Source organism: Neolamprologus multifasciatus, chromosome 9 (genome assembly GCF_963576455.1).
Source record: "Neolamprologus multifasciatus chromosome 9, fNeoMul1.2, whole genome shotgun sequence".
Classification (NCBI taxonomy): domain Eukaryota; kingdom Metazoa; phylum Chordata; class Actinopteri; order Cichliformes; family Cichlidae; genus Neolamprologus; species Neolamprologus multifasciatus.
Window position 1 is genome coordinate 27,836,509 of NC_140447.1, and position 23,782 is coordinate 27,860,290.

Consider the following 23,782-nt stretch of genomic DNA (forward strand, 5'->3'; position numbering starts at 1 on the left):
GCACCGAGCCTGTTTTCTGTGAATCCCTCTTCACACAAATCCAATCTCCCTCATGTGAAAGAATGGTTAGTTCTGCCAGTGACAATTAAAACTCAAACCCAAATACCCTGAATGGCATTTGCAGAAGTGTCGACTATAAATTCTATCAAAAAATGTTTTATATATTAACAAACTTGCAAATTAGAACTTGTAAAAAGCTGTTTAGCATTTCCAAGACACCATGCAGACTGCCATTCATTCACTCAATTATTTGTTTCCCCCCAATCCTCCCTCAGATGAAGACTTATTGGATAATTTAAATGTTCCTGCTGCTGCCCCAGTGCTGATAACGAAATTAACCACTCTGGATGGACAGTGGGCTCGTGTCACTGTAAAATAGCCTTTGTAGACCCTCTGTACGGGCTCCATATTATTGTGTCTTTATAGAAAAGTAACACAACTCTAATAAAACCTTTTTACGGGGTTGCTCACTGCACTGGGGTTGATCTGTGATTTCTTCCACGGTTGGAGGCTTTAAATCTGCACCCTGAGACTGCAACAATTTGTTTGAACCCTTGTGGAAAGAAGAAACAACTTGTAACACTACAGATTAACACATTAAATTGATTGTGGACTCATTCAGCAGTTGTGGAGCAACATAATCAATGTTTTGTTCCATTAGTATTTCCAGTATATGCATCTATATGATTATTGCCTTTAAAATCTGTGACTACTCTAATGGTGTTTTTCTTCCAGCTTTTCTCTTTAGTGCCTGCTATAGTTGATTATCTGCCTCTGTCTCACCCTATTGCCAGCATGCTGCTCTATCACACCATCTCTTTGCATGTCCTCCTTCACTACATCCATCAACTTCCTCTTTTCCTTCTGCCTGACAGCTCTATATTCAACATCCTTTGTCCAGTATATTCACTATGCACATGTCCAAACCATCTCAGCCTTGCCTCTCTAAGTTTGTCTCCAAACTTCTCAACCTGAGCTGTCCCTCTGATGAGCTCATTTCTAATCCTGTCCATCCTGATCACTCATAATGAAAATCAGCTCTGCCACCTCTGGGTCAGCCTGCTGTCTTTTTGTTAGTGCCACCATCTCCGAACCATACATCATAGTAGGTCTCACTACCACCCTGTGAACCTTCCCACTTGCTCTTGTTGGTATCCTGCTGTCACAAGTCACCACTGACACTCATCTCCAGCCTCTCCACCCTGCCTGCACTCATCTGTGCACAGTCCATTGCTTTGGATAAAAACACGGTATTTATTTGAAAAGAAAGGATAATAATCTGACAAAAATATAGATAAAATAAAGGCTACACACGGGGCACAAGAAAGTCAGATTTACACAAGAACCAATAATAAAACACAAACCACTGTTTGCTGTTTGCTTGTGTGTTTGCTTAGCAGATAATTTGCCTGTAAATAATAAATTACAGAACCAGTATCCCACTGAAGCTGTGCACTAGTTGTTATCAAATGTTTGCAAAATATGTCGATGATAACAGCATCCAACAACCAATCCAGTTATGTTCACATGGAAAGCAAAGGAGCGTTACAGTATGCTGGAAGAGCATGAAAAACTAGTGTTACCTCATTCTTACAGTGTGTACTCGCAAGTATTCGCAGCCCTTCACTTGTCCACATTTTGTCATGTTACAAGCTTATTGCAAAATGAACTAAATTCTTTGTACGCCTCAAAATTCGACACACAATACTCCTTAATGATAAAATGAAAAGAGGTTTGCTTGAAATACTTGCAAATTAATTAATTAAAAATAAAAAACAAATATATATCATGTACATAAGCCTTTGCCTTGACACCCAAAATTGAGCTCAGGTGCATCGTCTGTCAGAAAGCTTGATTAGAATCCATCTGTGGTAAATCCAGTCCACTAGACATGCTTGGGAAAGGCTCACAGCTGCCTATACAAGGTCACATAGTTGAAGTCTAATTGTCTGTAGACCTCCAAGACAGGATTGTATGGAGGCACAGATCTGGTGAAAGGTACAGAAAAACTTTTGCAGCATTGAAGAGCTCAATGAGTACAGTGGCCTCAATCATCTGGAAATGAAAACGTTTGGAAACCACTTGGACTCTTCCTACAACTGGCTGCCTGGACAATCTGAATGACTGGGATTAGAGAGCCTCAGTCAGGGAGGTGACCAACAGTGTTGGTCAAGTTACTCCAAAAAAGTAATCAGTAACTAATTACTGATTACTTCCCCCAAAAAGTAATCCCGTTACTTTACTGATTACTTATTTTCAAAAGTAATTAATTACTTAGTTACTTACTTTTTAAAAACACGATTTACAACCTGAATAGGTGATAAAGCGATAGATCTTTCAGCCCAATTCTACTTTTTCTGCATAATCCATCATACAAAATGTAATCAAATGGAAAAGTCTCTTTTTAAAACTTGTTTTATTAGTTTTAATCTTTTAACTTTATGCATCAAGCAAAAATTTAATTATATGCAACATTCTCTGACTTGAAGAAATTTGTTTAACATTTAAATCTATTTTCTGCACATTCCAGCACATAAAATATTTTTTGTGTTTACACTCAGTCTTTCAAATAGATGCAAGTAAAACACAGCAGAAAATAAATAAAATCAAAGACTAGCGGTCCTGTTGCTCTATTTTCACCTGTAAAGCAGGAGTAGGGTAGGCGGAGGTTTACCCTGGTGCAGGTGTGTCGCAGCGGTCAGTGGAAGAATCCGCGAGTTTCTCTGTGAGTTTCCCATTACGTGGTAGCGCACTCTGTGCTTGTTTGGAAGTTTAGGGGTTTTTTTCGCTGTAAAAAGAAGTTTTCTTCCCACGCACAACGGACGCTAATGTTTTTGTCGCTTTTTATGGAATCAAACTCAAAGTAAGGTCAGTACTTCCACGCTTTAAACGCTGCACGCTCATACTCTCTCCCGCACTTGATATATGATCCATTGTTGATCTGCACACAGCTGTTGCCACGAACGTCGCACTCGCTTACGTCACTGTCATGAGACATTCTTGCAAAAAATCACGGTTTTAGTAACGCAGTAACGCAGCGTTCCTACGGGAAAGTAACGGTAATCTAATTACCGTTTTTGCAATAGTAATCCCTTACTTTACTCATTACTTGAAAAAAGTAATCGGATTGCCCATCTCTGGTGACCAAGAACCTGATGGTCACTCTGACAAAGGTCTCGAATTGCTCTTCAGAGAGGGAAACCTAACCTTTGCCAGATGGACAGTCCACTTGGAATTTGCCAAACGGCACCTGAAGGATTCTTAAACCACGAGAAACCAAATATCTAGTTTGATGAAACAAAGACTGAACTCTTTGGCATGAATGCCAAACATCATGTCTGGAAACCAGGTACCGTATCATCACCTGACCACTTCCATTCCTTCATCCATCCATGTTGTGAGGATGTTTTTCATCCTGGAAGATTCGTCAGGCTCAAGTTAAAGATGAATGCAGCAATGTACAGCAACACTCTTAATGATAACCTGCTCCAGAGCACTCTGAACCTTGGCCTGGAACCACGGTTCATCTTCCAACAGCAACTGAAAGCACACAGCCAGGATAACAAAGGAATGGCTTCATGACCACACCGTGAATGTCCTTAAGTGGCCCAGCCAGAGCCCAGAGCTGAACCCAATTGAACATCCCTGGAGAGCTCTGAAAATGGCTGTGCACCGATGCTCCCCATCCAAGCATATGGAGCTTCTGCAAAGAAGAATCAGAGAGACTGCACACAAAAAGGTGTGCTAAGCTTGTAGCATCATGCTCAAAATGACTTCAGGCTATAATTGCTGTCAAAGGTGCTTCAGAAAAGTAACGAGCAAAGGCTGTGGATACATATGTTATATTTTTCATTTTTCATTTTTAAAAATCTTAGAAGAATTTTTAATGATTTCTACTTTGTCATAATGGGATATTGAGTAAAAGTTTGAAGTAAAAAATGAATATGATCCATTTTGGAATAAGGCCTTAACATGACAAAATGTGGATCAAAGCACTGTGAATGCTTTCCGGATGCACTGAACTTCCCCTGGCCTTTGTTTAATTGCATCCTGTGCTACTCTTCACTGGGCATCTTTCTTCTCCCGCTCATCTTTTTCTATTCTTAAGTCAAGCAGGCTGAGCAGGGATGACAACTGCTGACTGAAACATTCATAATAAGAAAGAAGCAGTTAGAACATTAGAAATCTCTTTGACTTCAAGTTTACCACACCAGTCTGTTCCTGCCCACTCTGTGGCATCAGTGCTGCAATGCAACTAAGAAAGCTACTAAAATAAAATGAAAGGTATTTTTTTATATGTCTGCTTTATTATATTTGAGAGGAAAATGTTGGAGATCATTTTTTTAACCAATTAAAATTCATTAGCTTATTCATAATATAGTATTTTTGTCTCCTTTTTAGCTTGGAGAAAGTCCCCAGCTGTGTCTGTTTGCTGCTTTCCTTCTTTCATTATTGAAGACAGTAGTTAAACACTGTAATAAACTGTAACATTTCCTGACAGAATACTAACACTAACTGTAAAGCTTAATAAAGATGAAGGAAACCGTAGTAAAAACATCCGTTATAGCATTCTAATTTTAGGCAAACCAACAGGCCCTGAAGTAAAAAACTGTATTTGTGACTGTAATTAATAAAGCAAACACATATAGAACCCCAGTGGGAAAAGCACTGCGCTACACGTGCCATAATAAAATCTAACTAAGAGTAGTTTACTGTACATCCTCTATAGTCCCAGTTGGTGAGAATAAATTCACCCTTCTGTCTCCTGCAGTGTCCTGATGGAGGTGAAATCTAGGCTAACCTTCCTGGCACTATCCCCTGGGAGGAAGTGGCAGATGTACAGAACCCTACTTGCCCTCCCCAGCACAAATGAAGCACACATACACACTCACACACTTCTAACCCAAAAGCTCTCCAGGGTTCTGTCTCAAGCCGAGCCAAATACCCAAGCTAGGGTAATCCCAAGGGAGCTCAACTCCACCAGCGGCTCTCCCTTCAAATCCGTGTGGGTCAGAAAATCCAAAGAGCAACTACTGAACCTCTAGAGGAAGGGGGGTGGGGGCAGGGGGGGTGGGGGGCTTTTGCTTTGTTCACCCTCCTGTGTAGCTACTCCTGAGGAGAAAGTAAGGATAGCAGAGGGAGCCTGGCCAGCTATGTGCACCCTTTGAAAAAGCACACATATTGAATACACAGGCCTCTGTGGCCTCTCTCCTGGGGTTCAGCAGCACATCACACATGTTTACCATTAGAGATCCATCAGTCATGATTATGACACACAAGTGAACTGGAAGGAAAATCAACACTCACAGCATCCTGGAAGTACAACAATCAATTACACACTAATCCCATAAATCGCTCCAGTCTTCTGATCAGAAACAAGGCTTCAAGGTTCACTTTTAAACATGGCAGCGTTGTGCTGGATGCCTGGTGCTGAGATAGAAAAGCAAGAAACACATCAATGAGCCATAATGTTAAACAGCTGTCAAAGAAACTAAAATGGAAGAAGTCAGAGTTACAATTGCAATCAGCCAAGCTGGACCCCACCCTCAAACCGTCCTTCAAAGCAAAATCATCAGGATTATAGTAAAGATGTTTTGGACTTTTAAAAAAATAATTTATTCATGCGTTGACTATCATCCATCCATCCTTCCAGGATGCATATCCAGGATGTTGCAGCAGCAGCCTTGAGCAGATATGCCCAGGTCAGTGCGGCCAACTCATCCAGCTCTTCTGGTGGGACACAGAGAACACTAGGAGGTATCCTAGTCAGGTCCCTGAAACCACCTCAACTGGCTCATTTCAATGTGGAGGTGAATGGCTCTACTTTAAAGGGGGCATGAGACGCGACACATATAAAGGCTAATTTACAGCTTTGAGCCCTGCTCTCAAAAACTGACGTAGATCTAACTCTGTCTGCGAAGCTGGATTTAAGAAATAAGTGCTTAAAGTTGAAGTTTTAAAAACATGTTTAGTGCCATCTTCTATCGGTACAGAACGTGACGTCATGCGGTTGGTTGGAGCTAATAGACTTACTTTAGTTAGCTAACTAATGACAGAATCGATAACTCAGAGGAAAACAACGACACTAAAACTAAAAATCTGTTTAAGGAGGTCACCTTTGGGCTGTCCCTCGCTGCAATAATGACTTTTATGTTAACACGCAAGGATATACTGTCTTTCACTCTCTGTCTTTAGCAGTAAGTCGCTGTTCGTTTGGCTAGATGCACTCAAACAGGAAAATATAGCTGTTAGTCATAATGTTTGGGTTCGTAAAGCACTTAATAAATGAGGACTGTGAATAGCTGTATATTAGCCTTTATTTGTGTAGCATTTCATGTCCCCTTCAATTATTTTGGTCACCACCCAGAGCTGGTGACCATAGGTGTAGGTGGGGATATAGTTTGACTGATAAATTGACAGATCACTGTTTAAGTTTGGTGCAAATATTCAGAGCACTGCAGATGGTGCAGCAATCTGTTTGTCTCCAGGTCCCTTCTTCCCCCAGATACTTAAACACCTCCACTTGGGCAGAAACTCATTCTCAACTCAATGTGGGCACCCCACGCCTTTCCAAGTCAGAACCACGGCCTCAGACTCGGAAGTGCTAATTCTTATCTCAGCAGCTTCACACTTGGCTGCAAACCTTGATGAAGCCAACAGAACAGCAACAAGAGTGAGATCCTAAGACCAACAAACCCTAGACGTTAGACATTCTGTCCATGAATATTATGAATAGAATTAATGAAAAAGAGCAACCCTGCATAAAATCAGTTTTTGTTTACCAAAATATCCTGAAGTAACAGGAGAATATTTTCCTTATCAAGAAAACCAGTGTAAAGGCACTGTGAAAGGAATCAGGAAAAATAGCTCGGAAGTCAACACATGTAGACATGTTAAATTTGTGTTTTGCGGTGCATAACACAGAAATAATTTTTGGTTGAATATAAAAAGAGTAAAGCAATTTTATTCCTTGTGCCTCATCCCATATTTTGATCGGTTCCTGGACAGGATCATTCGGACCAACAATGCAGCAATAATGTTTAAAATTTACAGGGATATTAAAAGTAAAAGCCTTCATACACCAAAGAAAAATTAGGCTCCCAAAATGGAAATATGCATGACTGAGTCAGCTTTGGGGAGTAGCTCCTAAAGACCGAGTCAATATGGTTCGCAGTCATGAAATATTTACATCCAATATCCACATACAAGCTGTGAACTGATGGAGTGGCCTAATAACACCTCATTCGCCGATCCCCCCTGTGCAAAGCAGCCAAAGGTCAACATCTGCTCTCACCAGTTTGGAAAACACTGGGATGCACAGGATGACTGGGAGGAGGGAATGCTGTCTTTAACTGGAAACCAGAATCAGAATTGTAATCGCTTCATTCGAGCGCTGTTGCAAATGGATCGATGTCAGTGGTGGAGATAGTGTTGCAGGGATACATGAACAATATGCAGATGGATACTTAATGTATAGCGTGCTTATCCACAATCCTGCAGGATCGTATTATATAAATCTTAATAAACTGACATTAGATCTACGGAAATAAAACATTTGCTATAAATTTCATCAGTATTTGTTTACTGAAATGAGTAAATCACATCACATTATCCTAAAAATGGTGAGTGAAACCCACATTCTTTTAATCCAAAACACTGGCAACACATTTTCAAGCAGTGTTGGGAAGGTTACTTTTAAAATGTATTCCATTACAGAATACAGAATACATGCCCCAAAATGTATTCTGTAACGTATTCCGTTACGTTACTCAATGAGAGTAACGTATTCTGAATACTTTGGATTACTTAATATATTATCATGCTGTTTACAACTACATGAATGTACTATTGCTGTGATTTATTACTGTTACTGAAGGTCCGCGGCTCTGAACCGTAGTAAAGGGACCTCTGGCTAATACGGTGGGTTCTGTGTCGGGCTCGTAGCTGAAAACTAGCTTTACTTTGTTGTCTGGGTCAACTTTGCTAGCGAGAGACAGAGAGAGGCGTTGAAAGGCTGCTCCAACGGGACTTATTGTTTCAGAGGAAAACACGAACACGGTGTACAGTCGAGTCTTAATAGCTTACTTACAGCTGGGCTCGTCAGGCTCTCTTCTTGGCTGCAGTGGTTATTATTATATTTACATGCTTCCAGCTCCCGTTTTTTCCTTTTCCTGGTACTTTTCCTTTTTCTCCCTCCCTCGCTCACAGACACATAACGTGTATGGCGGTCCATTCTCCCTGCAGCACGGACTACACTGCCTATGATGCTACATTCTTTAGAGCTATACCTGTAGCATTCTGCCTATTAGCTTAGCACAACAACAACAGGCGCTCTCTCACCCAGGAAACACATAGAGCGAGAGCGTCACCCGGTAACCATGGCAACCGTAACGCTGCCGCCTGGAACAACAGAACGTAGCTGTCAAACAAAACCCAAACAGTCCTGACCCGCCACAATATGAAACAGGGAAGTACCGCCGTGTAATCCATTTATTTTAACAAAGTAACTGTATTCTAAATACCACCTTTTTAAACGGTAACTGTAACGGAATACAGTTACTCATATTTTGTATTTTAAATACGTAACGGCGGTACATGTATTCCGTTACTCTCCAACACTGTTTTCAAGTAACATTAAGTCACATTTTTTTGCTCATTTTTCTCCATTTTTCTCTTTCCAGTAATGAAATGTAAGACTTGCTTTATTCTTAATAAAAAAAAAAATCTCTTTCCTTTCTGGTTAAGAATGTCTAATATATATCACCAGTTGAATAGAAAATTACATCTTCCTTTTCAAGTCAACTCCATATTGGTAAAGAATGTCTTTGAAACTAATTTCATTGCAATGAACAAAAATGCTACTTTAAAGAAGAACTGTAAAAAAAATAATGAAATGTACAAGTATTTGTCTACAAGGTTAGCGGTACTATGAATTTTTAACAGTATGCACGTCTAAAGAGATTTTATGAGTAATAACACTGTTTCAGCCTCAGCTCATTATCAGATGTCACTCATATGGCCAGTCTGTGAGGCCTTGTAACAAATGAAAGCGGCGTCTAAGATACACTCATGAGATCGAGGTTTATTTTTACAGGCAAATCTTTCCCTTTGTTTCCCCCATCTGCCTGGGTTGGCAGTTGTATTCAGTATGTCTGATCCACCATGTAACATTTATTCCAGTACAATTTTAGATATTGGATTTGATTTGCATCCTCATGTGCGCAGCATGTATGGATCAGTCTGCGTGGCATCTCGCATTTCACACATCTCATCTTTGTGGAGGAGAGAGACGGTCCCCGCGGCGAGACGCAGCAGCTTCTGCCAAGGGGTCCGCACACCCGTATCATAAATACACAAACACGCCCGAGCACAAACACACAGTCGCTCAGTCATGCTGAGATACGCGGAGCAGACTGACGGTGTTTAGCTAAGGAAGAAAAAAGGCCATTCAGATTATTTGCTTGTTGATTGACAGGTTGTTGCATATCAGTTCTGTGGTGCTGACAGCTAAACATCAGCAGACTAACGGTAGAAACGGGTTATGATCAAACCCTAAAAATCTCAGCTTGTGCCGTATCAAGTCTGATCTCTTCTGATTCGTCACCTGCAGGACCAACGCAGAACTCCTCTCTGAGCATTATTCGTCGCGCCAACGCCAGACGATCCACTGGGAAATGGGAACCAAGAGAATGGTAACTAACTGTCAAGAAAGACATTTGTGCAACCCTTTTTTTGCTCTCCTCAAGCTGAAAAACAAACCAACACATCAATCTTGCATGTGTTGCTGACGGATTTTGGACACCTTTTCAGGGAGATTTTGTTTGTCATTTGAATTTGTGCCATTGTTGTTTTACAGCCGGACCTTATCAACAATTTACAGCGCCTCTGCGGGTCTCTTTTCTCTTCTCTCTTCAAACTATGACAAACTTCATGTGACAGTTGTGTTTGCAGTGCAACACTGATCCAATATAGAAAAGTGCGAGGCTTCCAAACCTAATTTGCTGTATATGTTACCCCGGTGGCTCGCTTGTTTCTTGTGCTAACTGACGATTTTGATTTATTTTCCGGCTGCACAGCCCCGACTCACATTTCACACCGCAAATTTCAAATTTTCCTTAAACTGTGAAAACACTGGATGTTTTTCTGTTGTCATTAATATGTAACTTGAAACTTTTTGTTGTGTATTTTTCAAAGCTTCAACACTTGAAGAAGAGCTTGATTTGACAGGTTCTGCACAGAGGCTTCTAACGGTAACAAGGAGCTGAATCAAGAATCAGACAGCCAGGACCGGCAGCCACTGCACATGTCCATCACAGAGAAAATGGCAGCTGGCCCAAAAAGCCGCCGTCAAACCGCCAGCCAGTCCCCAAACACGCAACTGTCTCGAGGAAAGAACTACAGCTGACAATTAGGAAGTTATCGTCATTCCCAAATCATTCTTATATGAGATTAGCCAGCGGTCCAGAAACAGAGGATGGATTTTAACCAATCATGTTCAATCATTATCGCTCACTGATGCTTCACAGAAACTTTAACCACCTGTCAATCCCGGAGATTTGGTCATCAACCACGACACCCTAGAGGCATCTGGCACATCCTCAGTGCTTCCTCCATGTGACTTTCAGGAAAACTGCAATGTCCCTGCACAGCGGGCAAACCAGCAGGGAGATGTATGATGTCATTTAATACCAGCCTGATCTCTGCACATCTGCATTAACTCACAAAAGATGTGAGAATTCGAACGAACAGCTTTATGTTGCTCAGCATGTTTTCTGTCTGGATTGATGATGCCCGATGCAGTGTTGTGTCAAAATACTGGATTTTATGGCGACAGTCAACATAAATCTCTACAGTGGAGTGCATCTGCAGCTACTGGTGACGGGTGCCCCAGCACACAAGTTGTGCTAGGAGCAGCAAACTTCACAATATCCATGCCAATCAAAGAAATGTTGATTTAGAGTTTTTAGTTTTCAGTTGTTGCTCATCTGCAAGCTGCTTTGGAATATACCTCCACCCCAGATCCTTCAGCTCACACTGTGCCAGACTTAATTAGTATCATATCTGTTGACAGCAATACCTTCCCTTTTTAGTATGTGAGTTCTGCCTATGCTCTCTGAGCCATAATATAAAATGCAATAAATGAAAATAGCTTTATGTATACAGAACTTCAACAATAGCTCTGACGACAAAAGCCAGATCACTTTTGTTTGCGAGCCGAGACCTTGGTGTAACCAGCAGAGCCCCCTTCACCAATCTAATTAAACACCCAGGCACAAGGGATTTATAAGTTATTTATTTATGGGATAAGCTCATTGAAAGCTTTAAAATTAATTTGTGATAGTTTAAAAATGTACGTTTGTCACGGCAGGAGTTGTGTGGCGATGTTTCTTGGTGCCAGTTGAAATCTAAACATCTGAATTAGCTGAAGTCAGGCAAGAGAGCTTTGACTGATGATGTGGTGAAAATCATTCCTGATTCCGACTGATTGGATGACATTTAAAAATTTTTTATAAACATACAATTTTAAAATACTGGAGAGGAAAACAACAATTTTCTTTTGACTGTAGTGGTCCGGCATGAATACAAGACACACACTACAGTGAATCTCCAGATTCTAATTGATACTCTTTGACCACTACAAGCTCTCTGCTCTAATAAAGGCTTTCGGTTGCTTCTGACCTTGTTGCATTGTAAGATCTTAAAATAAATAGAGCATCTGACCGTCTTCTACCGCTGCTCCATTGAAAGTGTGCTGACATATTGCATCGGTGTGTGGTTCTCCAGCTGCACCACAGCACACAGAAAGGCACTCCAGAGGGTCATCAATATGGCCCAAAAAATCAATGGACATCCTCTTCCCTCTCTGAAGGACCTCTACAGCACTCGCTATCTCAAGAGGGCCCGCAGCATCCTACGGGACGGTACACACCCAGGACACCGGGTGTTTAAGCTGCTGCCGTCCGGCAGGAGGTTCAGGCTGCTGAGGTCCCGGACAAATAGACTCAAGGACAGCTTGACCTGATTGGCTACCTCCCTGGACTTTTTTAGGGGGGAGGTAACAATGTTTAAAACAATAACAATAATAATATTTATATTTATAACAAGGTGCAATAATAATTAATGTGCAATAATAACAGTGTGCAATACAAATACACTTCTTCTTCTTTTTTATTACTAAGTTATTATACTGTGTTGTGTTGTTTGTGTTGCGTTGTGATGTGTCGTATCGTGTCGTGTTGTGTTATATGTACCGACGTAGGACAGTTTTCCAATTTCATTGTACTACTGTACTATGTATGACTGTGCAATGACAATAAAGAGTTATCTTATCTTATCTCTTATCTAGCATGCAATGTTATGAAAATGTATGAGCTGAGCTGAGAACTTCTTGCATCGGTTTATTCAGAGAAAGTTTGTGAAGCCTGAAGAGGGAACCCTCTCACACCCCTAACACAGGACACGAAAGAAAACGAACCTTCAAAGTAAAACTGCAAACAATCAAAAAGACACATACTAAGAATGGAGACAAGGAAACACTCAAGGAACAAGGCGCAAATCTTATGGAAGATACATTTAGGCAAACACTAAGGGCATTAAATAACAATCTCAAACTGTGGTTTCATACACAAGTTGAAGGGAAATAACTCTAGAAAACGTAAGATAAAAGGTAAGAATTCTAATTCAGTGAGAAGCATCTGTACAACTGTAACAACCCAATAAATAACCTTGGGCTCCGTGAATAAGACACTTGAGAGATTTTTTTCAAATACAATACATCTTTTTAAATTTGTGAGCAAAAATGAACCTTTTAACAAAGAATCAGTGCTGTCGATATTGAACTCGTCCCCTGCAGCTCTACTAAAGTGAAGAACAGTTTATAGTAGTTAGTAATAGAAAGCCTCACCAGTGAGTTCACCATGATCGGCAACTTTTTCCAAATAGTTTAATATTTGGAAAGAGTTTCAAACAGTAATACAACCTTTTGCAAGGTTAGAGGGTTAAATGAGGTTATATGAGAAAAATAGTGAGGACAGGCACAGGATGTACCAAGCACGCAGAAACAGTTACAGGGCCTTTTACTGTAGAACGCCAAAAACACAAGCTTGCAAGCAGGAAAAATGAAATGATAAAGTAAAACTGAGACTGCCGGAACAAAAAAATGCAAAGGCAAAAACCAGGTTGGTGAGAACAAGTAAACTGTGTGCTGTATAAGGCAGCAGGTGAAGTGGGTGTGGCAGATAAACGTGCAAAACACGTGGTGGAGTGATACATGAGCTGAAAGTCAAGCTCAAGTCAAGAAACTGTAGCATATGGTTGGTGTTATCTTACATATTTTTCTTATTGTCAGTAACTGTCATTATATAACAAAAGTGTCATGTAGATTTGGGACTTTCCAAGTCACAAATACAATGTCCTGAAAAGTTTCCATAATATTCAGAACACTGTTGGGAGCAATTCCAAGAGGAGAAGATGATGCATTTGATATTTGGCAGCTCGATGAGGTGGTTTTTATTTCTTTTTGGACACTACAGCTCTACTGCACACACACTGGACTAACATAAAGTGGCAGGAGGTTTGTTAATGTGACATGTAAAGCGTCATGAGTGCCTCATTATCAATAAGAGTAAAAGAATCACTGGGTAAATGCAGTCCATTTATTTGCTAAAGAATACATGAGTTATTGATTTGGGTCTTTTCATAGGATTTTGTTGACAGCTGAGAGGGCCTTTGACAGAAAACCAGAGGCTATTAGGCATCTTCAGATCTCATTTATTAAGGTACTGAAATGATAAAACTAAAAAAATAAATAACATTTTGTTACAAGAAACATTCAACACTCGTGTGAAAAAGAAAGTATGCTCTGTTTCAAGTCTCAGGTTTTATGTGTCAGGACATAATAAAAACTGTCATCTGGTCCTTCAGGTTCTAAAATTACTTAAATGCAACCTCGGATGAACAACAACACATGACATATTACACCATGCCATTATTTCTTAACAAAAAATAAGAAATAAATAACCTGAATACTCCAGACCTACAAACTGCAAAAACGTCTGATTTTAAGGAGGTGTGTGCGCACTCTCGCTGATGATCAGGTGCATTTGATTAGCAGCACCTGGCTGCAGTCCTATGGAAGCAGTAGGGGTGTATTAAGTTTTACACCCTCTGCTTCCACTTTTGGATTATTTAGCATGAAACAACACTGTTAAATGTCATGTGTTACTGTTCATCTGAGATTAAATTATTATAAATCCTATTTTATTATATGCACACAAAAGGTGTACTGTCTTTTTACATGACTCTATATAAATATCAAGTAAAACACACACTTATGTACAGTGGGGCAAAAAAGTATTTAGTCAGCCACCGATTGTGCAAGTTCCCCCACTTAAAATGATGACAGAGGTCAGTAATTTGCACCAGAGGTACACTTCAACTGTGAGAGACAGAATGTGAAAAAAAAATCCATGAATTCACATGGTAGGATTTGTAAAGAATTTATTCGTAAATCAGGGTGGAAAATAAGTATTTGGTCAATAACAAAAATACAACTCAATACTTTGTAACATAACCTTTGTTGGCAATAACAGAGGTCAAACGTTTACTATAGGTCTTTACCAGGTTTGCACACACAGTAGCTGGTATTTTGGCCCATTCCTCCATGCAGATCTTCTCAAGAGCAGTGATGTTTTGGGGCTGTCGCCGAGCAACACGGACTTTCAACTCCCGCCACAGATTTTCTATGGGGTTGAGGTCTGGAGACCGGCTAGGCCACTCCAGGACTTTCAAATGCTTCTTACGGAGCCACTCCTTTGTTGCCCGGGCGGTGTGTTTTGGATCATTGTCATGTTGGAAGACCCAGCCTCGTTTCATCTTCAAAGTTCTCACTGATGGAAGGAGGTTTTGGCTCAAAATCTCACGATACTTGGCCCCATTCATTCTGTCCTTAACACGGATCAGTCGTCCTGTCCCCTTGGCAGAAAAACAGCCCCATAGCATGATGTTTCCACCCCCATGCTTCACAGTAGGTATGGTGTTCTTGGGATGCAACTCAGTATTCTTCTTCCTCCAAACACGACGAGTTGAGTTTATACCAAAAAGTTCTACTTTGGTTTCATCTGACCACATGACATTCTCCCAATCCTCTGCTGTATCATCCATGTGCTCTCTGGCAAACTTCAGACGGGCCTGGACATGCACTGGCTTCAGCAGCGGAACACGTCTGGCACTGCGGGATTTGATTCCCTGCCGTTGTAGTGTGTTACTGATGGTAACCTTTGTTACTTTGGTCCCAGCTCTCTGCAGGTCATTCACCAGGTCCCCCCGTGTGGTTCTGGGATCTTTGCTCACTGTTCTCATGATCATTTTGACCCCACGGGATGAGATCTTGCGTGGAGCCCCAGATCGAGGGAGATTATCAGTGGTCTTGTATGTCTTCCATTTTCTGATGATTGCTCCCTCAGTTGATTTTTTCACACCAAGCTGCTTGCCTATTGTAGATTCACTCTTCCCAGTCTGGTGCAGGTCTACAATTCTTTTCCTGGTGTCCTTCGAAAGCTCTTTGGTCTTGGCCATGGCGGAGTTTGGAGTCTGACTGGTTGAGGCTGTGGACAGGTGTCTTTTATACAGATGATGAGGTCAAACAGGTGCCATTCATACAGGTAACGAGTGGGGGACAGAAAAGCTTCTTACAGAAGACGTTACAGGTCTGTGAGAGCCAGGGATTTTCCTTGTTTGAGGTGACCAAATACTTATTTTCCACCCTGATTTACGAATAAATTCTTTACAAATCCTACCATGTGAATTCATGGATTTTTTTTTCACATTCTGTCTCTCACAGTTGAAGTGTACCTCTGGTGCAAATTACTGACCTCTGTCATCATTTTAAGTGGGGGAACTTGCACAATCGGTGGCTGACTAAATACTTTTTTGCCCCACTGTATGTATGTAACCGGTGTGATCCTCTGTTGTGTCTGATAAAAAAGGTAAAAGAAAGAAAGGCCTCCAAGTAAATAGTTTGCCCACTCCAGCTCCTACGACCAAATACAAACAGTGGGGAAGAGGGTTAGCTCAACCCACCACAACCTCCAAGCTAGCAAGGAGTATATATTCATGCTAGCATTTATGGCGCCTAAAACTCATTTATGATGCATACATACTACACACTTGTAACATCTAACAAAAAACAGGCTTAATAATGACAATAATTGAACTAAAATCACAATCAGAAATATCCAGGTGGCTAAATATGCATTATATGTGTGTTTTACAGTGTTGGGAAAGAAATTATACCAACCTCTCCCACAGGGGAATTGTAGAAAAGGGGAGAGGCAAAAGGGGTACACTGTATTTATAGGGTTGCACCAAAGAAGAAGAAAAGAATGAGGAGGGGCTCTAACTGATAAAGAACATAACTACAGGCTTGGAGGTCCTAAAAGTCAGGTATAAAAGGAACAGTTTGGGGGTTTAGGACACATTTTGTGTAATTATAACAATGTGATTTATGACCCTGTTACATATATATATATACATACTATGCTTATTTCACACTTATTTTGCAGAAAGTCTCTGCCTACCATTTTATATCTAGACTACAGTATTTTGAGACAAGTTAGACAGACTCCACAGGTCAGGGTTAGGAAAAAATGTCAGCAACAGTGTGAGAAAGATATAGAAAATAACCCGCTCTGCCCTATATTTAATGGCTCCTCTCTTTGACACGTTCTGTTTCTGAAACTCTTGACAGCTTGCACCAGCATCATCTTCATTTTGCCTTTTTTCTATTGCGTTTATTCTTTATCCATCTATATATCTATTATCTATCTATCTAGGTCTTACTTCTGTTCCATCGCTGTCTCTGTGTCTTCCACGCTGCTCTAATTGTTTTCCCACCTCACTCTCCGGGGATGTGTAGGCATGGCCTTGTTATCCCAGCTGATCGATGTGATTTATAGGTTTAGGGAGCGAGACATGCAAACTTTCTCATCTCCCGGGGATAAACCGGGGAAATCAATCACATGCTTTCACTTTGTGTGGGCCAATCCAGACCTAAAAAACTACTTTCTCCAAAGACTGTCAGGGAAGCTTTTCAAATCAAGCTCTTTTCTTGTCCCAAATACTCAATTTAATAATCGTACTCTGAGCTGTGTATTTTTTTTCCTTTTTATCCACATCTGCTAAAAATATACTTTTATTCGCTTATAACTGAAGCACATTTCTTTCCAAATGTACCATTTTGTGATTGCCTCTACAGTTCCGCTGATTAATATAATATCCTTATGCAACTGTACTTTGTGCTAATTTGCTATGACGCAGTTGGCCTTCCTAACATTATCGCTCTGGCCCTCAGGAGGACAGCAGAATGTAAAATACTGTAGCTGTGGAGAAATAAATCCACCAAGGTTGGATGATAACTGCTGTCATTTTTTTTTAACAAACATTTTATTCTTTAAGGAGCTCGGCTTCATTAGAGAAAAAAAAAGGAGCATCGCAACTGAGTCAGGCACACATCGACTGTAGATTTGCAGCTTGTTTTTTTTTTTATCGATCTTACACATGACTCAGGCTGATAAAGGCTTCAGGATACAACAGTACTATCGCATACTGTATTGGATTAAAGATGGTGGGATTTCTTTTTCTTAAGTCTCTCTTGTCCTCGATAATGCATCACGCTGAGTACCTGTCAGAAAGGTATGTCAGATAAGCCACTGGATCAATACCAAACAGTTAAGCATTCAGAATCAGCCTTTGGGCTCAGCAGAAGACTTGTAAAGTTTGACGCACGTATTAAAAAAAAGAAAACATCCCCATCAAACTCAGCAAACACTTTAAAGAATATTAGGAAATAGGAGACAGAAGGATGAATATATGTCAGTCTGATTTCAATCTGCTGTATGTTTTATTTTTGCCAATGCATCTGCAGTAAAATACAGTAAATGTCTCCGTATGGCTTTGCTGAGAAGGAGGAGAGGTGCAGACACCAGCGCATAACTGAGCAGGCATCAGAGACCAACAGCCATGATTAAGTCGGGCATAGCATAAAATTTGCCTCCAAATTTACTTGCAGGCTGTGAGTGCTTAAATACTTGACATTTGCCAGTTGGAAGTGTAGAATAACTTTGGCTTTGTGGCCAGCTTAAATTTTTTATCCAGGCTGATTATGCCTCAAATGAGGAGAAAACCTATAATATTCTTTCACATTTTACTTTGTGACCATTTGTAAATTTGAAAAATACCAAATATTGACATTCAAGCTTGTCAGAATATAGCCTATGGCTCATGTGTCTATATATAAGCCAGGTTTTAATAATAATAATAATAATAATGATAATAATTAGACTTTAGTCCTTCCATAAGCAACAAGTACTTGTTTCAGTAATGCTGCTTTATTTGAGCTTTTCCAGGTTTAAAACAGTGAAATCTAACAACCACACAGCATCAAACAGGAGACACAGTTAAGTGGAATTTATGGTCCAGTAAAGCCAGTGGGTTCGCTGTCCACTCCACTCCACCTGCCTGGAATGAAGTCTGTTGTCAGATGGAGCCAGTGTAGAAGTACGACCGGTCTTTGGGTCACTTTGCTCGAGGTGTAGTTGGTCCATGAGCCAGTCGTGGAGAACATCGAAATTATAACAAAGAGAGCGAAACCGAGAGATAAAAACAATGAAAAGTGTCGCTGCAGCTGCTTTCTGTACTCGTCGTGCTTTGCTTTATGATCTTTTAAGATATTCAAAGGTCATGGAGACCAAAATAGAGCTAAAACTAAAGTTTCTGTGGGTTTCTGTGTGAACAGAAAATTAGATATTATAAGTTCATAAGATTCTGCTACCCTGAAGTGAACAAAAATAAATCAAACACTTTCTGTCTGCTTTTTCAAAATGCTTTCACAATTAACGTTGGTTTTCAAGCCATCTCCTGCTTGTCGTTTCTCTCTTTTGAGACATCATTGATTCTCCAACATGCACTTTCACTTTGTTTGTTACATCTGCACGTTGGTGGTAATGGCTCGTTATAATAGCTTTTGATGCCATGCAATTGATCTGTCGAACTAGGATTTATGTCCTATTCAGATCAAGTGGGATGGATGGTAGAGACGGAAAGGATTTCCATGTTGTTTGTCTAAACATTATATACTATGTGTTGTGCACAGACAATACATCAGTTTGGATATACCAACAACAACAAATCTGATGTGAGGCACTCGCAGTGTTTGGTTTCAGGTATTTGCATTGCATTACATGCCACATTGGACACTTTGAAGGAAAAATTTGCTTTTTAACTTAAGGAAACAACATTTACAAGTCAAAACCTGCTGAAACGTGCCTTCAATGTGCGATATAATCTTCAGATAATGGTTCCAGGAAGTTATCCATAAAACATGTGGAAAACAATGCATGTAACACGTGAGCTGCAGCAGAACCCTGCAGTGTGCATGTAATTCACTTGATCCTGCTAGAATAATGTGTCAGAACGCCAGTAAGCTTACACATTGTGAAAATTCACAGACAATGTGAACAATGTTGATTATCTCTAGAGAATACCAAAGTCAGCTTCCTTGTATTAATCTTGTTGTGGGAGAAAAAGTCAGGTTTAAAGGCCTGAAAGTGAAATTTTGATGGCCAGACTACTGAGGGAAGCATCTGTGAAACAGGCGAGACTCATGGTGACAGTAGCCCAATGAGAGAACAACAGATGACAGGGTGTTACAGGACCTAGAGGATTTGCTGCTACCATCTGGTTGACCAACGTGACATGGAATACTGCAAATGTTTTGTCAGATGGTGCTGACATCTCATAGATACAACTCACAAGGTGTTCTCTGGCATCTGTCCCTCGACACAACAACCAAAGAAATGTCAAGAAACTGGTCCTCGGCATTTAAAGGCTGGAGGTGTGGCATTGAAGTAATCTGCATGTTTTGGGTTTTACACTTTTCTTGCTGTTTTCACTTCCCTTCCCTTCCCAGGATTAGGCATTAGGCACCAAAAAATTGCTGTAGGTTTTGAACAGGATTTTGTTTTGTTTTGTTTTGTTTTTCTTACGTTTTTTGTTCTCAAACATCCACCCATATTGATTAAATGTGATGAAGAGCTCTTTTTTTGTAAACATTGATTTGTGATGAGTTGGGCGTGAGAAATCTATCCCGGTATTACCAAAAACAACATTTAACACTTTAGGGAGGAGGGTGGGCTGGACTGCCAGTTACCACAGGCAATCAATAGGTATTGTTCATTGTCATGTTGGATACTCGTACTACAAGTTTCAAAGAATAAGGTCTCAGATGTATTTTGCCAATACATCTGCAGGAATAGATTTGGCAGTGTGGTTCTAGCATGGAGCACATGATGCAGGGAGTATGCTGACACCAATAATCCAATTAAACAATGTTAATTCTGTTAATCTGGATGCAATGGTTTCAGTAGGAGAAACATGTTATCACTTGTCCAAGTGACCTTTTCAGTCATCTGACTTGCGGTTACAATCAAAACCAGCACCACTGCATCACCTGTGCTTCTTAAATTGCAACCCATTGCAATACAACCAGCATTACATTGCATGAGGCAGGAAGAGTATCAAAGACCAGCGGAGAACACATGATGTATCAGAAACCAACAACACGGATGCTGAATTAGTCAGGTGGAGTATGAAAAGAAGAAGGTGAAGCTCAGGTGGGTTGCAAAGTGGCTTGTAGGCTAAGAAAGCTTAACTTGGCCAACCTTCTACATACACGAGCTGAATAAATTTCTTAGACTAGTTTTAGAGTTAGATTTTTTTACACTTGTGTCTATATAATCTCAAAGAGAAAATCCTTAATATGGTCATTCCCAAGCTCCCAAGGAGAAGTGGAGAGGAAGGTCAGCTTAAATAGAAAGGAGCTAAAAGGTCTGGCTTCAGGCAGCTAATCAGCTGATGAACTTCACCAAGGCTTAGTAAACAATAAATACGATAATAAATTATTGTTTTAAGCTGGGACTCATGCAAAGCCACCCTAGTAGAGACAAAAATATAGACCTAAAAATAAGCAGGTCTCCTTTTTTGTTATACGTAGCTAGTATGGTAATACTGTTTTTGCTGTTACAGAGAGAAAGAATAATCAAACAGCAAAAATCTAAAGTATAGGATCGTTTGTGAGTGGGAATGAAAGCTAGGAAGTGTATTTGCTGGAAAGCTAAGTGCAACACAAAGATTTAAAGAGTCCCTATAGATGACAAAAGGGCAACAATTGCTGCAGCTGCTGCTGTTATTGCTGTGGCATTGGTATCTGAATCTAAAAGGAGGTGTGTTTTCAAGCGATGTATAATATGATGCAGAACGGGCCAATGCCATTCAAAGTACAGCAGCAGAATTGTCAGCGGGGTTAAGGAATTGAAGCTGCACTTATCTCCGGTGACTTGACATAAATTGATGTAAGACTTTAAATCCGGGACTTCTTCAGACTTTGATTCGGAGGCATATGACGAGCTCGGCTTTCATTTGACTCATCGGAAACGCTTCTGAGCCCACGGGGACATGAGCGGTTTGATTTTTATCTGTTTTCCAATGACTCAATACCTTCAATTAAGCCCAATTAGACTTGTTTAAGGACAGTTAATTATTAATCAGCCAAGGGAGAAGCAAATATTTACTTATTCATCATACTTATTTCTTGTTTTGTTCGTGATTATTTTATGAACCAATTTTCTTATAATGTGAAGTCATGTGTGCTGCATTCTAATGTAACAGGCTGAAGTCTGCTGGCGATGTTCGAGCCACAATCCTTTAACCAAGCTTCAGACGGTCTGTTGATAAAACCCAGTAAAGAGAAAAGACCACAAAGTTAATAGACTATCACTCCCCCTAAAAAGAACTGATTGTGCTGCTCAGGGGGGTCACATACACAGTGAGAGGGGTTGCAGCCAATGCGAGAACAAAAGAATAAAGTGGGGAAAAGTGAGTGGAGCGAAAGAGTGTATTTTGAGTCCTGCGGGTTAATTCAGTGCCTTTCAGCTACAATTGCCGTGTCTAAACATTCATGAGCCGTACAGGGATGGATGAAGGGAGAGAGGGAGGGAGAAATGAGGGGAATAGATGGAGCAACAGCACAGCGCTCAGACACAAGAGGGAGAGCTGTGTGTGAGCTCATCCACAGCGCTCTGAGCAGGTAGAGCGAGCACAGGACACAGAGAGAGAGAGAGCGTGCAGGAGGAGGAAAGTGAAAGAAGGAGAGAGAAAGGGAGTCTGTCTCCTCACCTGAAGATTACTTTGTCTCACACTTCATTCACCCCGAGTGCTGGAAGGAGCAGCGAGGTAGAAGCTGAGTTCATCAGGAGTTGCCAGCGCTTGCTCTCTGGTCTTTTTCTTTTCTTTTTTTTAAATCCCCTCTTGCCTGGTTTTCCCTGCGCAGGGGGTCAGGCGGACTTTTGTCTGCAAGAAAAAACCCACAGTGGAAAGACTGAGATAGAGACACCAACACGTCGGGAGGGAAAGTGAGAAAATTGCAGTAAATCCCAGTGTCTGCGAAGGAAAAGAAGTTCAGAGAAGCTCCAAAAGGTAAGGATTTTAATTTATTCCTCTCTTTTCCAAATCGTCTAATAAAAACATAATTATCAGAACAACCTGTAACAAGGTAAGTCAAATCCTTGCATTTTAAGAGCTTGTGCAGAGTGTGTCTTTGTGCAGTGGGTGTGTATTACAGCCATCGTTTACGGACTTCGAGGAGAAGCAGCAATGTGCACTTGCGGCGGCAGGAAGTTGACTCGGGAGGATGGGTTAATAATACGAGAAAAAGCCGAGGGACAGCTCGAAGTGCAGTGACAGAAACAGGGAAAAATACATGAGTGTGAAGGAGAGTTGAACTGAACGACTGAGAAAGAGAGAGGGGAATAGGAGGAGGAGGGATAGAGTGGAGTGGCGGGGGCTCGCTGGCAGCCAATTCAGTAACCAAGGCAGCTGACATGAGGGAGAGCCAACAGGGGGACAGTGGGATTTCTATTTTTCACCCTTGCTGAGATACGCCGGGGCTCTGCCAAGTCCCCTGCCTCATCCCCCATGGATAAAGATTTCATTGTGTGCTGCTGTGGCTGAATTCATTAAGCATCTACATGTACTCTCCTCTGGCCGCACTACTCTCGTACGCTCCTTCCTCTCTCCAGCTTATACTCACTCTACGCGACCGCTCCTCCTCTCTCGCTTTCGTTGTAGTCTCAATTGGCCCAGCTCAACTTGTGTTGCATCAACAGTTGTATTTTTTTCCCCCAAAGCTCTGCAGTGGATGATACTGTGAACACAATTTTGCCAAGAATGACCCCAAAGTTTATTAAGCCTGGCTTCAGGATGCCACATGGGGTCGCTCAATGTAGGTAGGGGGTGGGGGGCATGGGAGATTTATTAGATGGCAGCTTGGGAACTTTGCTGGCATTAATAACAAGGAGGGCTGTGAAACCCTGCTAAAACATGAAAGAATTTAACATTACAGTGGCTACTAATTATATCAGTAACACTTTTATACTACAGTGGATCACATAAGTGTGTTTTTGTGTCCCTTCGTCTTTTTTAGCTCATGTCCACAAAACTGCTTTTGTTTGCTGTCATCAGTTTTTAGCTTATGTCTCAGGGCAAAAGCACCAAAACGCCACCTGATGAAAATAGCAGCTTTACAAGAGCTTATAAATAGATGTAAATGAAAGCTAATGCTGTTCTGTTTTTTTCTGGATGTTTGCATTTGCTAACAAACAAATCAGTGTGTTGCTGGCAGCTCGTTTGTGCTGCCCCCAAGTGGGCAAAAAGCTTGTTGCCGTAGGTT

The 23,782-nt window shown here is 40.9% G+C and overlaps 1 protein-coding gene across 2 annotated transcripts in view; it reads left to right on the forward strand.

Annotated features, from left to right (window-relative positions):
• Window positions 1–21,124: 21,124 nt before the first annotated feature.
• LOC146511702 (cadherin-20-like) overlaps window positions 21,125–23,782 on the forward strand; it is a 124,389-nt gene continuing 121,731 nt past the window's right edge. The window contains exons 1-2 of one of the 2 annotated variants that reach the window (XM_085172182.1): window positions 21,126–22,287; window positions 22,385–22,530. The gene's annotated coding sequence lies outside the window, so the exon portion shown is untranslated. Of the gene's footprint in view, window positions 22,531–23,782 lie in introns of both variants that reach the window. The other variant, XM_085172183.1, reaches the window with a different exon arrangement.